Genomic DNA, 13,146 nt, shown 5'->3' with positions numbered 1-13,146 from the left:
TACGTGTCAAAACCAACAAACTTTTATAAAAGAAAAAGTGTTCTCGGCTACATGAACGCTGAGATATCTGTAGACTTTGGTTCAAACTGTGGATGTGAAACCAGTCAGGAGATTCTCCACATTTGAGATTTGAGATCGTATTGTGTTTTGGACTGAGATCAATCATGGGTCAAAATTGACCCGCGAGCACCATGAACGGTAACAGCTTTTGAACACAACACAAGGTTAAACAACACTAAAATAAGACTTTAGTTACACAGGGAGTAACATTCACAAGTTACCCTTACAAAGTAAATACAAGTAGCTGCACCTTTACCAGCTTTGATCATATAATTAAAACATATCATACATTATTCTGGAATGGGACAATTTGCATAATAAATACTTTTACTTTCGGTACTTTGAGCATATTTTTTGATGCCAATACTTTTGTACTTTTTATTGAATAACATTCTGAATGACTTGTACTTGTAAAAGAGTATTTCTACACTCTGGTAATTTTATTTAAGTACACGATCTGAGTACTTCTCCCACCTCTGAGAGTGATATACCCAGGGAATGCATACAGTTAATGAGATGTGCTCCATAAGGAATCACATCAAAAATATTCTTCAAAACTTTGTCTTCAGTTTGATTTGATATTTCAGCCAATGAAAATGGCCAGTGGCGTTTTTATATGTACAAAAGTGGTGGGGCACAAAAAACTTAGATGTCTATATATAAGCTTCTGCAGTGACGTGCAGTGAGGTTCATGGCTGGTGAGGCACTGGCACTGACTCTACAGGTTTACAAATATTATATTTTGACCTAAACCAAAATATAATATTATTTTCAAAAGCTTTTTTTGTCTGATGCTTCGATTAATTTTAAACAGACAGTTCAACAAAAGGATACCCAAAAAATGTCATTTTATCATTTAAATATTGAATTGTTCTCTCTTAGTAAGATCCCATTTTCAATAAAATGGCGGTCTTACCTTGACTTGAAGATGAAGTCCATTTGCCTATCCTTCTGGACAAACATTTCTATTACTTTTTTGTAAAGTCCTCCTTATGTTCTTGTAGTTTCAAAAGTCTATCATAAATCTAATCTATAGATTTATGATAAAAAAATTATAAAAGTAGGGTAGACATGTGGATGTTATCCGGCTAATCAAAACGTGCATTTATCTAACAGGTACGTTTCCCACAGATCTTATTTCGAGCTATTTTCTAAAATCCTATGGAGAAATCTCATTGCTTTTTTGAGCTTACTTCCTGGTTTTAGGACGCGCCACTGCAGGTCTCTCGTCTCCTCTTCACACACCACACTTTTCGCGGCACACGTACTTACAGCCAATCAGCTCTGAATGATTTGAGATGACGTATGGTGGGGATGGTTCTTCTTCTTCTTCTTCTCTTCGTTTTTTTGGCGGATTGCAAACAACTTAAAAGGTGCATACCGCCACCTACTGTACATGAGTATGAATCATCATATCATACCAACTCTTTAACCTATGATCTAATCAAAATAAATAAATAAATCAACAAAAAACAAAAAACAAAACATGAAATAAATAAAACAAAAATAAAAATCTATGTTCTTTCTTGACCTAATGTTAAATTCTTTTTCCTACCCCAGTTTCACTCAAGAATGTAAACAGTGCCTTTCTGGTAGCTCTTACTCCCTCTCCTTTTGTTCCCAAAATACCAACCACACTCCATTCCCTCTCTGCCTCTAAAACTTTAGCCTTTAGTTTTCCTCTTTCAGCTTTATAGATGTCACAATGTATCAAGATATGTTCTACATCTTCTTTTACTCCACAGTTCCCACACTTGTCACTGTCACTTTTCCCCATGACATACAGAGTACCATTCAATGCTGTGTGATTTAGTCTGAGTCTAGCGATCGTGATTTCCTCCCTTCTGTTTCTTTCTTTATAAATATGAATTGTAATTGTCTTTTGTACTTTGTGATACTCTTTGCCTTTCTGGTCTTTCTCCCACCTTTTCTGCCAGATCTCCATCCCTTTCTTCTTAATTACTGCTTTTCCTTCTCCTTCTCCAAGTTGAACTGGTAATGTTATTTCCTTTTGTAGTGCACTTTTTGCTAATTTATCAGCACACTCGTTCCCTTTCACCCCCTCATGAGCAGGCACCCAGCAGAACTGCAGATCTATGCCGCCTCTGTGCAGTCTTAACAGGCTATGATTCAGTTCTATGAGAATGTCTTCTCTGGCAGTTGTTGTTGATTGTATGCTTTGTAATATGGACAATGAATCTGTGCACATCACCACCCTATCTGGTCTGACCTCTTCAACCCACTGTAATCCTATTATTACTGCCAGCATTTCTGCTGTGTACACTGATAATTGATCAGACGCTCTTTTTGAAATAGATATTTTAAATTCTGGGATGTATATACCAATTCCAACACACTCTTCCTTGTTCTTAGAACCATCTGTGTAAATTTGTAGGCAATTGTAATACTTTTCATTCAGATACATACTTGTTTTAATTCCCACTTCATTTACTTGCCACTCTTTTTTCCTTTCTACAATACTCATATCTATGTTAGCTTCTGGGAAAAGCCATGGGGGAACGCTGCTAAATGGGGTTGCTTTAGCAAATGTGATATTGTCCACTCCATATGCCCTCGTTCTCTCCTTACTCGTCCAGCCAAACCCACGTCCCTGGAATTTTGCATATTCCCAGCAATCCTGTAATATTCTGTTTGAAATATTTCCTTCTCCACTTCCTTGTAGCCTGACCCAGTATGACAGAGCAAGTGTCTCTCTTCTGATCTCCAGAGGTGTCTCTCCTGCTTCTATCAGAACTGCATTGATAGGGGATGACTTTATCGCTCCAATACACAACCGCAATGCTTTATATTGTATTCTATCAATTTTTAAAAGCGATGTTTTTGCTGCTGCTCCATACACTATACAACCATAATCTATTGTGGACCTCATAATTGATCTGTAAATGTCTATTAATGCTTGTTTGTCTGCGCCCCAGTTGCATCCAGCTACAGCTCGCAATAAATTTAATACTTTTTTGCATTTTGTTTCCACTTGTTTAATATGCATTTTCCATGTATATTTGCTATCAAACCACAATCCTAGGTATTTGAACTCATTCACCTTTGTCATTGGACGATCATATAGTGTTAGCTGTTGGCCATCAATCTTGCGTTTGTTTGTGAATACCATGTAGCATGACTTGCTTTCTGACATTTTGAATCCCCAGTTATATGACCACCTCTCCACTTGTTTAATCGCTCTAGCTATATTCTCCATTACGTATGGGGCATTTCTTCCCCTCATCCAAATAGCCCCATCATCTGCGTATAGAGCCGATTGAATGCATGTGTCTAAACATGTAAATATATCATTGATCATGATGTTAAATAATATTGGACTGACTGCACTCCCTTGGGGGATACCATTTTCTATTTCAAAATAGTTGGAAATATCTGCTCCAACCTTTACTCTAAATGTCCTGTCTGTTAAAAAGGCCCTTACCCAATTGTACATTCTCCCTCCAATACCCATTCTACTCAATTTGATCAGTAACCCATCCCTCCACATACAGTCATACGCCTTTTCAATGTCAAAGTACACTATTGCCATTATCTCTTTCATTTTCAATGTTTTTTCCACATCATTACTCACTCTTACTAAAGCATCTATTGTGGACCGCCCTTTACGAAATCCGCTCTGAAAACTACTCAGCAGCCCTTTCTGCTCCAGTACATGTGAGAGCCTACGGACAATGATCTTTTCCATCCATTTACATAGGTGTGATGTAAGAGCTATTGGTCTGTAGTTACTAGGGTTAGCTGTATCTTTCCCTGGCTTATTGAATGGTAGCACGACTGCTGTTTTCCACAAACTTGGCATATCTCCTTCTCTCCAGATTTTATTGAAAAGACTCAGCACCATTGTCATAGTTTCCATAGGCAACTGTCTAAACATAGCATAACATAGCTGGTCTTGTCCTGGGGCTGTATATCCTGTACCTTGTAAGGCTATTTTGAGTTCTGACATTGTAAATTCCACATCAAGAGCTGACCTATTATCCTGTCTCTTCTCCTTCACGTTTTCATTCTCTGCTAGTAACTGCTGTTTTTGCTGCCTATGAATATCACTGAGATGTTCCCCGCTATGTACTGCTGCAAGTGTCCTTCCTAACATGTCTGCCTTCTCTTTATCTGTCACTGCCAGCCTCTCCCCATCAACCAAAGCTGGAATTTTAATGGATTTCCTTTTCCCACTCATCCGCTTAAACATGGACCAGACATCACCTAATGTTACTCCTCTGCCAATGGTAGAACAATATTCTCTCCATGTTCTTTTTTTTGTGTATTTGATTGTCCTTCGAGCAGCTGCCCTTTTCCTTTGAAACTCTATAACATTATTTTGTGTCATGTTTTTCTTTAATTCTCTAAATGCATTATTTCGCTCTTTAATAGCCCTGCTGCATTCCTCATTCCACCATGGCACCACTTTCTTCCTACCCTTGGTTGTTGTTTTGGGTATACTGTTCTCTGCTGCATTTAGAATATGTTGCGTTATTTGGCTTGTAATGACCTCTATGCTTCCCTCTGATGTTAGCAGGTGTACCGACTCCTCACACCATATCCTAAATTTCCCCCAATCAGCTTTAGCAAAGCACCACCTGGTTATTGCACCTCCTTCCTGTATATATACATTAGTATTCATTTTAGTAAGCACTGGATAATGGTCACTTCCTACTGTGGATTTATTCAAAACAAACCATTCGCATGTATGAACCAAACAGTTTGACACTAATGTCAGATCCAGGCATGAAACCTTCCCCCTGTGTACATCTACTCTTGTGCCATGTCCATCATTAAGGCATACTAGTGTTCTTTCCTCCAGCATTTCTTCCACTATATTTCCGTTACTGTCTGTATGGTTGCTGCCCCATAGACTGTTGTGTGCATTGAAATCACCACACCAAACTTCCTTCCTATGTTTATTGCCTGCTATTTCTTTAAATATATCAGTGGTTAGATTTTTACATGGGTTGTATAAATTGATTATCCTAATGTTATCTTGTTTCCTAGGGTTGCAGATTTCCACTATAATACACTCTATATCATCAGGAGATTGCACCTCCCTATATGCCACACCATCTTTGAGAAACGTGGCACACCCTCCACCATTTTGATTATTATCTCTATCATGCCTTATACAGCTAAATCCTGGAATGACAAAGTCTAATTGAGGTCATAACCAGGTTTCTTGCACACATATTACCTCAGGGACTACCTCTAGATCATATATATATTTCTTGAATTCTTGCCCATTAGCTATGAGGCTTCTTGCGTTCCACTGTAGTATGTGCAGCACCATGATTAAGGATCTAACCCTCATCCTGATTTTCATTTTCCCCAGCTCCATTTATAGTTAGCATTGCATGTATCTGATCTGCTTTCATATCTTTCATGTCAAGGAATTTTCCAGCTGCCTCCACAATGGCTTTGATTCTATCACTTTTCTTTTTTAACTGCAATGCAACATTTACAGTATGGCATATAAATACCACAAAATGCACCTTTTTCACTCCTAAAACATCATCATCCTCTTTACTCTTGGTGGCGCTGTGGGGTTGGATTTGAAGATTACTTTTTGGTGTGTTCCTGACATGTTGTATTGTAATGCTCTGCTCCATTCCACTAGGGGTCTTATTGATTGTTACTGTTCCCCTTACTTTCTTTATTGCTTCTGCGTATGAAACTTTGTTTGTAATCTTAACTCTCTGCACCTCTCTGGCCTCTCTCTGCACTTCACAACCTCCAAACGCAGCACTGTGATCTCCTCCGCAGTTACAACATTTAACCTTTGCATCCTTTTCACATTTTCCATACTCATGTTTTCCTCCGCATCTCGCACACCTTAGCTGTCCTTTACACTGCTGCGCTGTGTGCCCCATTCGTTGACATGCGTAGCACCTGAGAGGTTTGGGGATGTACTCCCTAACCATGAAGTTCAAATATCCCATTTGTACTGCCTTAGGTAAGATTCTCTCAAACTGAATGAGAACTGATAATGTTTCTTTGAGTGTACCATCCCGTTTGCTTTTAAGCCTTGTGACTTCCACTATTTTGCCTCCTTTTAATTCACTTTTCACATCTTCCATTGACATGTCCAATGGTACTCCTGAGATTACTCCTCTCAGTTTCGCCATTGCTCCTGGAACATGCGCCTTCATTTTCTCCCCATTCAGTGAGTTCATTCCCAGAATCTTTTCCTGCTGCTGTTTGTTATTGGCATGTATCAATACCCGCTTATTGTTCATGAATTTAGCAAATTTAATTTTTCCAATCTCTTTTTCAATTGCTTTGGTAAGTTTAATCGGGTGGTAATGCCCACCATCCTGATTGAATTCTATTACCACTTTCCACTCGTGTTCTATTTCTTTATTCAACATTGCTTGACTGTCATTTTGACTGACTCTTGATTTTTTGTTTTGCTTAGCCTCGTCTGCTTCACCCGACCAATCCGACCAACTTCGAGCTCTTACTGAACTATCTCTGTCTCTCAAAGATCTTTTCTTCTTCGCAGCTTTGGCTATCATCCATTCCATATTGTGTCTTTGGCTACCATCTGAGCTGGTTGACATGATGAAACACTCAATGTACAGTTTATGCAAATCCGCCAAAATAACAGTCCAATGCTACCATTTCTGTATGTATCCGAATTTCCGATTCTCTGTGAACTTTCTGCCACGCGTCTCCAACTTCACTTCCTTCTTCCGGCCGATCCCGGAACAGTCCAACTCGACCGTCCTGGTGGGGATGGTAGCTCAGTGCCCCTCTGGTCATTATTTTTTTGCCACACACATTTCATTACAAAATACTCTGAGCATGCGCAGTGAAGTTTTTACAGTCACCGTTGACTTCACAGCGAGAGGAAGGGGCATAATCAGGTTTTGTCCCACATGGCTCTAAACAGCTCAATAGGCACACACTGTGACTGTAGACACACTAATTAGAAGAACACAGACTAAAACAGCAATGTACAGACGAATCAGATGATTAAACATGATCTTAAAATATATTTTATATATTTTTTTATTTATTTTTTTGCATTTTTGTAATCATTATTTGTAATACTTTCTGCTGACACTAGGTGGGGCTGTGCCCCGCCTGCCCCTAATGACCAGTCGCCACTGAAAATGGCTAATACATGGAGGAAAGTGATGAAGGAGGAAAGATCATCACCTTTTTTGAAAGTAGCAACAGCACAATGTGAATATTTTTAATAATATTTACAGGAAAGCTTGTCTAAAAAAAGTATCCACAGCCAAATATTCCTTAAGTATCTATAGTATAGTGGGCTACACAGGATTTCCATTAATCATATTATTATTTATGAAATGTTTTATTCTTTTAGCTGGTCAATATAGAGCTACTTGACATACTGTTGAGTCATTGTCATCGATAACATTGCATCATATCTGTAAATGACCTATAATATGTTTAACCTTTTGAAGAGGTGGTTATATGTGTGTGCCGATGTTTTCCTGTGGTAAAGTTTTAGTTTTGTACTTTTATTTTGATAGTTATAAGATCCGGACTTTTATTTTGAAGGGACTTCTGCCGGAAGTGAATAGAGAACGGAGGAGTGAAAACACGTGTAATGACGGATGAATGACGGAGAAATTAACATAGAATAATTAGTTACGTTGGGTTTTTAGCACCTGGCTGATAGGGGCACAAGGTTTGTTATTACTTTAATTAATATGTGTATTGATATTATGTGGTGTTATTTCGTAGTTTTGCAGAGTTTTGAGTCCATGCTTTTGAATTAGCAAAACTGCTATATTAGCCTACATGTGTTCTGCTCTGTTAGTTAGGGGGCAGTAGTGAGCTATACTTGCATTATTTAGTTTGAATTAGAAATGTAACGTTTATAAATGCAAGGAATGGAGGTGTTTTATCTGTGAGATGGTGGCTAATTATTGTGTTTTCTTTCTTTTCATAGCTCTTACGTTGGTACGTTGATACTTAATGTATACATGCAAGGGTATACAATAAAAGGATACCATCAGTTCGAGAGTATGACCATTATTCAGCTGGGGACGCTACAATATCTAATAAAATACATCATCTCAACCTGGAAATCCACTGCAGTAATCCTGTGAAGTCAAAATAACAATATTTTCATATTAATTTAATATGTATTAAATGGAAGTTCTCAAGTATAGGAGAAGTATTGTTGAAAATAAGAAAAACAGTTTTTGAACAACTGCATTTAGTTACACACAAGTTATGCAATATAACCATTGATCACATGTTGGTGCAGGTTGGTAATAAATGGTGCTTTAAAACAGGCTGGTGAGGCAGATGCCATCACTTTGGACGGAGGGGACATCTACACTGCTGGACTGAACAACTACAACCTGGAGCCCATTATTGCTGAGGACTACGGTACCTGTAAGTAAACACATCAGCCGTCTTTACTGATGAAATTCTCTGATGTATTAAATACGTGTTTTTAATTTGTGCTCACATTTGTTCTGCACTCATCCAGCTTCAGAAACCTGCTACTACGCTGTTGCTGTGGTGAAGAAGGGCACTACATTTGGCATCAAAGGGCTCCAGGGGAAGAAATCCTGCCACACTGGCGTGGGTAAATCTGCAGGCTGGAACATCCCCGTAGGCACTCTGGTGTCCATGAACTTAATTCAGTGGTCAGGCGTTGAAGACACCTCTGTGGAAGACGGTGAGTAACACTGAATCTTACGACAATCCAAAAAACAGAATCAATATGTCACTATAATTATGTCCTCAGTATTTCTTCTTTGGAATTTGTATAATTTTAGATCCCTGCAACCTCATTTATTGTAAAGTTCTTCAAGTTTACTGTGGCAGTTTTCAAATGTGGTTAATGTTGGACATTTAAACAAAATGCAACTAAACCACATGCTTCTGTTGAGTCAAATGTGATGGTTTGACTTTAAAAGAAAAGTACATTTGTTATGTTATTTAAATTACAGACGGAAATCAGAAAAGTGAACGTTGACATTTGGTTTTGCGAAGACATTTGTGCAAAAACAAACTTTATCCGGGAGAAAAAATGTGTTTCTCAAAACGTACCTGAAAAGGCCGTTTTAAAATGTTTAGGAGACCAGGATCAATCTTTTTACAACACTCAGTAAGAAGCATATTTCCGGAAAATATTAAACAGTTATAGTTTTATAGACTTAGTTAAACAAGTATTTGTATGCCCAATGTGTTTAATTTGACTATTTACGGGCAACAAAAACATAATATAACATTTGAAGCAGCTCCATCGTGTAAAGAACTCAAAAAACAGCATTTCTAAAATCTCTTTTTGTGCACAGCGGTGAGCAACTTCTTCTCCGCCAGCTGTGCCCCAGGGTCAGCGCGTGGCAGCAAACTGTGCGAGCTGTGCCGTGGAGACTGCTCCTGGTCCCACAACGAGCCTTACTACGGCTACGCCGGAGCCTTCCAGTCAGTATCTCCTCTACACGGTTAACTTTCAATATGATCACAGCTCCATCCTGGGACTCTTTGGTTTAATGGACCTGTTGGTTTGTAACAGGTGTCTGAAGGACGGCGCTGGAGATGTGGCTTTTGTGAAGCATCTCACTGTCCCTGGTCAGTGTCACATTTTCATTTATTCTATTCATTTTTGAATAATTGACTTATATATTAATGTTAGCCAAGCTTATTTGTTTAAAATATGTTTTTACAAACTGTAATTATGTATCAGTAATTGTTCTAATGAAAATCTTTTGAAGCTTTAATCACATACTCATATGAGAATTAGTTTTACTGTTAAATTACGCTTGGATTTAAAACCACGGCTAAGATTCTCACTCTTGGTCATAATTGCCATAACTGATATCATATTTGTGGGATTTGACCAATGAAATGAACAGAACTTGACAAAATGTGGTATCAGTTTTTGACTGATTGTAGGAGTGATATTTATAACATTGTTGTATCACACTTTCAGATTCTGAAAAGCAAGACTATGAGCTGCTGTGCAAGGATGGCACCAGAGCGCCTATTGACGACTACAGGACCTGCCATCTGGCCAGAGCACCGGCTCACGCAGTCGTCAGCCGCAAGGACGCGCAGCTTGCTGACTTCATCTGGAAGAGCCTCAACTCAGTACAGGTATCACACCAAAGATCTGTACTGCACAAAGATCGAGGAGTAACGTTGAATAAGTGAGGAGATGGAGGAATACAGTGAGTCAGGACATAAAATGACTGATTCAAACATGTTACTTTTAAACCTTTCAGGACTTTCAACTCTTCTCTTCTGAAAACTATGCACCTTCCAAAAACCTGATGTTCAAGGACTCAACAGTCAGGCTGGTGAGGCTGCCTGCAAACACAGACTCCTTCCTGTATCTGGGTGCTGAATACATGAGCATTGTCCGCTCCCTTCAGAAAGGTACTGTTAACACACAGATAGAACACACATACTGTAGAGACAGGCAACACAAACAAAATGTCCACTGGTCAATTTTAAGAATGTAGGCTATTTTACTACTTTATCATGTTAGACTAGTGGATAGAAATCATTCAAATTAAACATGAAGGTGTTTCTTTTACTAATCTTTTTGCATCTGAAGATTTCATTTCTAAACCAAAAGTTAGCATTAGATAATTCCTTATTTGCACATTTAAACATTTCAGAAAACTCATAAAATGTAAGTAATCTACTGAAGAAATGTCATGTATATACTAATGTAAACCTTGTACCCTATTCACCTGTAGTGTCTCTCCCAGAACTTGCAAACCATCACTCAAACACACTTATTTAGTTGCAGACACTGACTCTTGTTACGTAACCTTCCAGAGCCAGCAAGCTCTGCTTCCAGAGCCATTAAATGGTGCGCTGTGGGCCACGCTGAGACCACCAAGTGTGACATGTGGAGCAGCAACAGTCTGGGTGATGGCAGCACCGCCATTGAATGCCAGAATGCCACCACAGTTGAAGAATGCGTGAAAAAGATTATGGTAAGACTCTTGATGAAGAAAATATGGGAATATCTTTAATATCTATTTAGTTTTGATTCAGTGGTGTTTTATTCTGATGCTATATTTGACCCTGTAGCGCAAAGAGGCTGATGGCAGTGGATGGAGGTCAGGTGTACACAGCAGGAAAGTGCGGCCTGGTGCCAGCTATGGTGGAGCAGTATAGTGCAGGTATGAGGCCTACATAGAAACCATCCCATACAATCCTGTGTTTGAACTGTTACACATTCATAATATGTGGATCTCTGTCTGTCTCCACAGATCTTTGCAGCAACCCTGGAGGTAAAATGAAATGTTAAAATATTGATAAGTATATTTGATAACAAAATAACATACATTTACCTGGTACTTTTAACTTGAACCATAAAGATTAGGAGTGTGTGATCAAATGCAGCCTTGAGGACCAAAACATGGTTTTAATGTCACAATATTACAAATGAAAAAAGACAAGTTTTTAAAAGAGAAGCCCCATTTGATTCTAATGAAGTGTACAGAGTGAAAACCTTTTATTCTCTTAAATAACACTTTGTGAAAATGATTAGGAAATTCCAGAGCAGATGATCTTTCAAATTGAATTATCTATAACTTCAAATGATGTTGCACAAAACGTTTGTAATTGGAGTCCTTCTGTACTTCCACTCTTGCAGGCACGGCCTCGTACTATGCTGTTGCTGTGGTAAAGAAGAGTTCAGGTCTGACCTGGGACACGTTGAAGAGCCACAGGTCTTGCCACACTGGACTCGGCAGAACTGCTGGCTGGAACATCCCCATGGGTCAAATCCACAAACAGACTCAAGACTGTGACTTCAGTAAGCGACCGTGTGCTCTTCCCATGTGCAAATACGTAACGAAAGACACGGAAAGCTGCCAACATTATGTTTGTGATCAACAATATAAAGACCTTTTTTATTGAATGCGCAGTATTTACAAAGTTGTAGGAACTAAACATCATTTTTTTGTACGTTTTTAGTGCGTTTAGACAACTCAAAGCGCTTGGTTAGATAAGCTTAAGACTATTAATACTATTTTTCACAAAGACAACACTGTTTGGATCTCTGAGATGTAAGATCCAAAAAACAGCAATGACAGCTCATCACCATGGTGACCAAAGAAACAAAACAGATCATTTAGGTTTTCACAGTTCTGTGGTTTGCATACCCAACATCAACTCCGACCACCTCCCTATGACCTAGAACAAACTGAAATGATCCTAGAGAAAAAACTAAATTCTCAGGGAACACAATTAACACAATAACGTTTTCTCCAAAATCATGAACTAGAAATGCAGGTTTTAGGATCCATGATTAGTTTCCTTCCTCTGAGTGTAACACCTGCCTCCTTCGTCTCGTCCTCTCCTCAGCCAAGTTCTTCAGCAGCGGCTGTGCCCCCGGATCAGACCCCAGCTCTCCGTTCTGTTCTCAGTGTGCCGGCAGTGGAAAGACGGTGGGAGATGAGTCAAAGTGCAGTGCCAGTGCTGAAGAGCAGTACAACGGCTACGCAGGAGCTTTTAGGTAGGACAAAGGACAGTGGACATTCATCCACATTCAAACCTTTTTCACTTTCAATCCTGGTAGCCAAGAAATAGCACAAACTCCTCATAAAACCCCAAAACACACATATGTTTGTGTATGGCATAAAAACTGAAGATATCTTGTATTAATTAATGAACTTCTTTGCTGCTAATAAACCATTTTATTTGACTTTTCAAGAGAGCCAGGCTAGCTGTTTCCCTATGCTTTATTCTTTATGCTAAGTTAAGCTAACTTCCACCTGACTTCAGCCCTTTACCTAACATTCAGGGGTATCAATCTTCTGCTCTAATAAAGCAAATAAAGGTATTTCCATGGCATTTACTTTCTCTTCCAGAGCACCTCATCTTTGTGTTGTTATGTTGTGCATGTCATTATAGGTGTTTGGTTGAGGATGCAGGGGAGGTTGCTTTCATAAAACACACAATTGTTCCAGAAAACAGCAATGGTGAGAGACTGACACTTGCAGTAATATTGAGTGTCATTAAAAGTACACAGTAGTATCGTAGTGAAAAAGGACAATGTTTGTTGTCCCCCAATTCGCTTCATGGGCCAGAAACAGTCTGGAATAAAGTAGAGACACTACATAC

At 38.9% G+C, this 13,146-nt stretch overlaps 1 pseudogene; it reads left to right on the top strand.

The window, feature by feature from the left end:
- LOC117484218 overlaps positions 1–12,909 on the top strand; it is a 14,197-nt pseudogene extending 1,288 nt beyond the window's left edge.
- Positions 12,910–13,146: the final 237 nt, after the last annotated feature.

The sequence above is a fragment of the Trematomus bernacchii genome, unplaced genomic scaffold (assembly GCF_902827165.1).
Source record: "Trematomus bernacchii unplaced genomic scaffold, fTreBer1.1, whole genome shotgun sequence".
NCBI classification, from domain to species: domain Eukaryota; kingdom Metazoa; phylum Chordata; class Actinopteri; order Perciformes; family Nototheniidae; genus Trematomus; species Trematomus bernacchii.
This window is presented reverse-complemented; position numbering and strand designations above follow the sequence as displayed.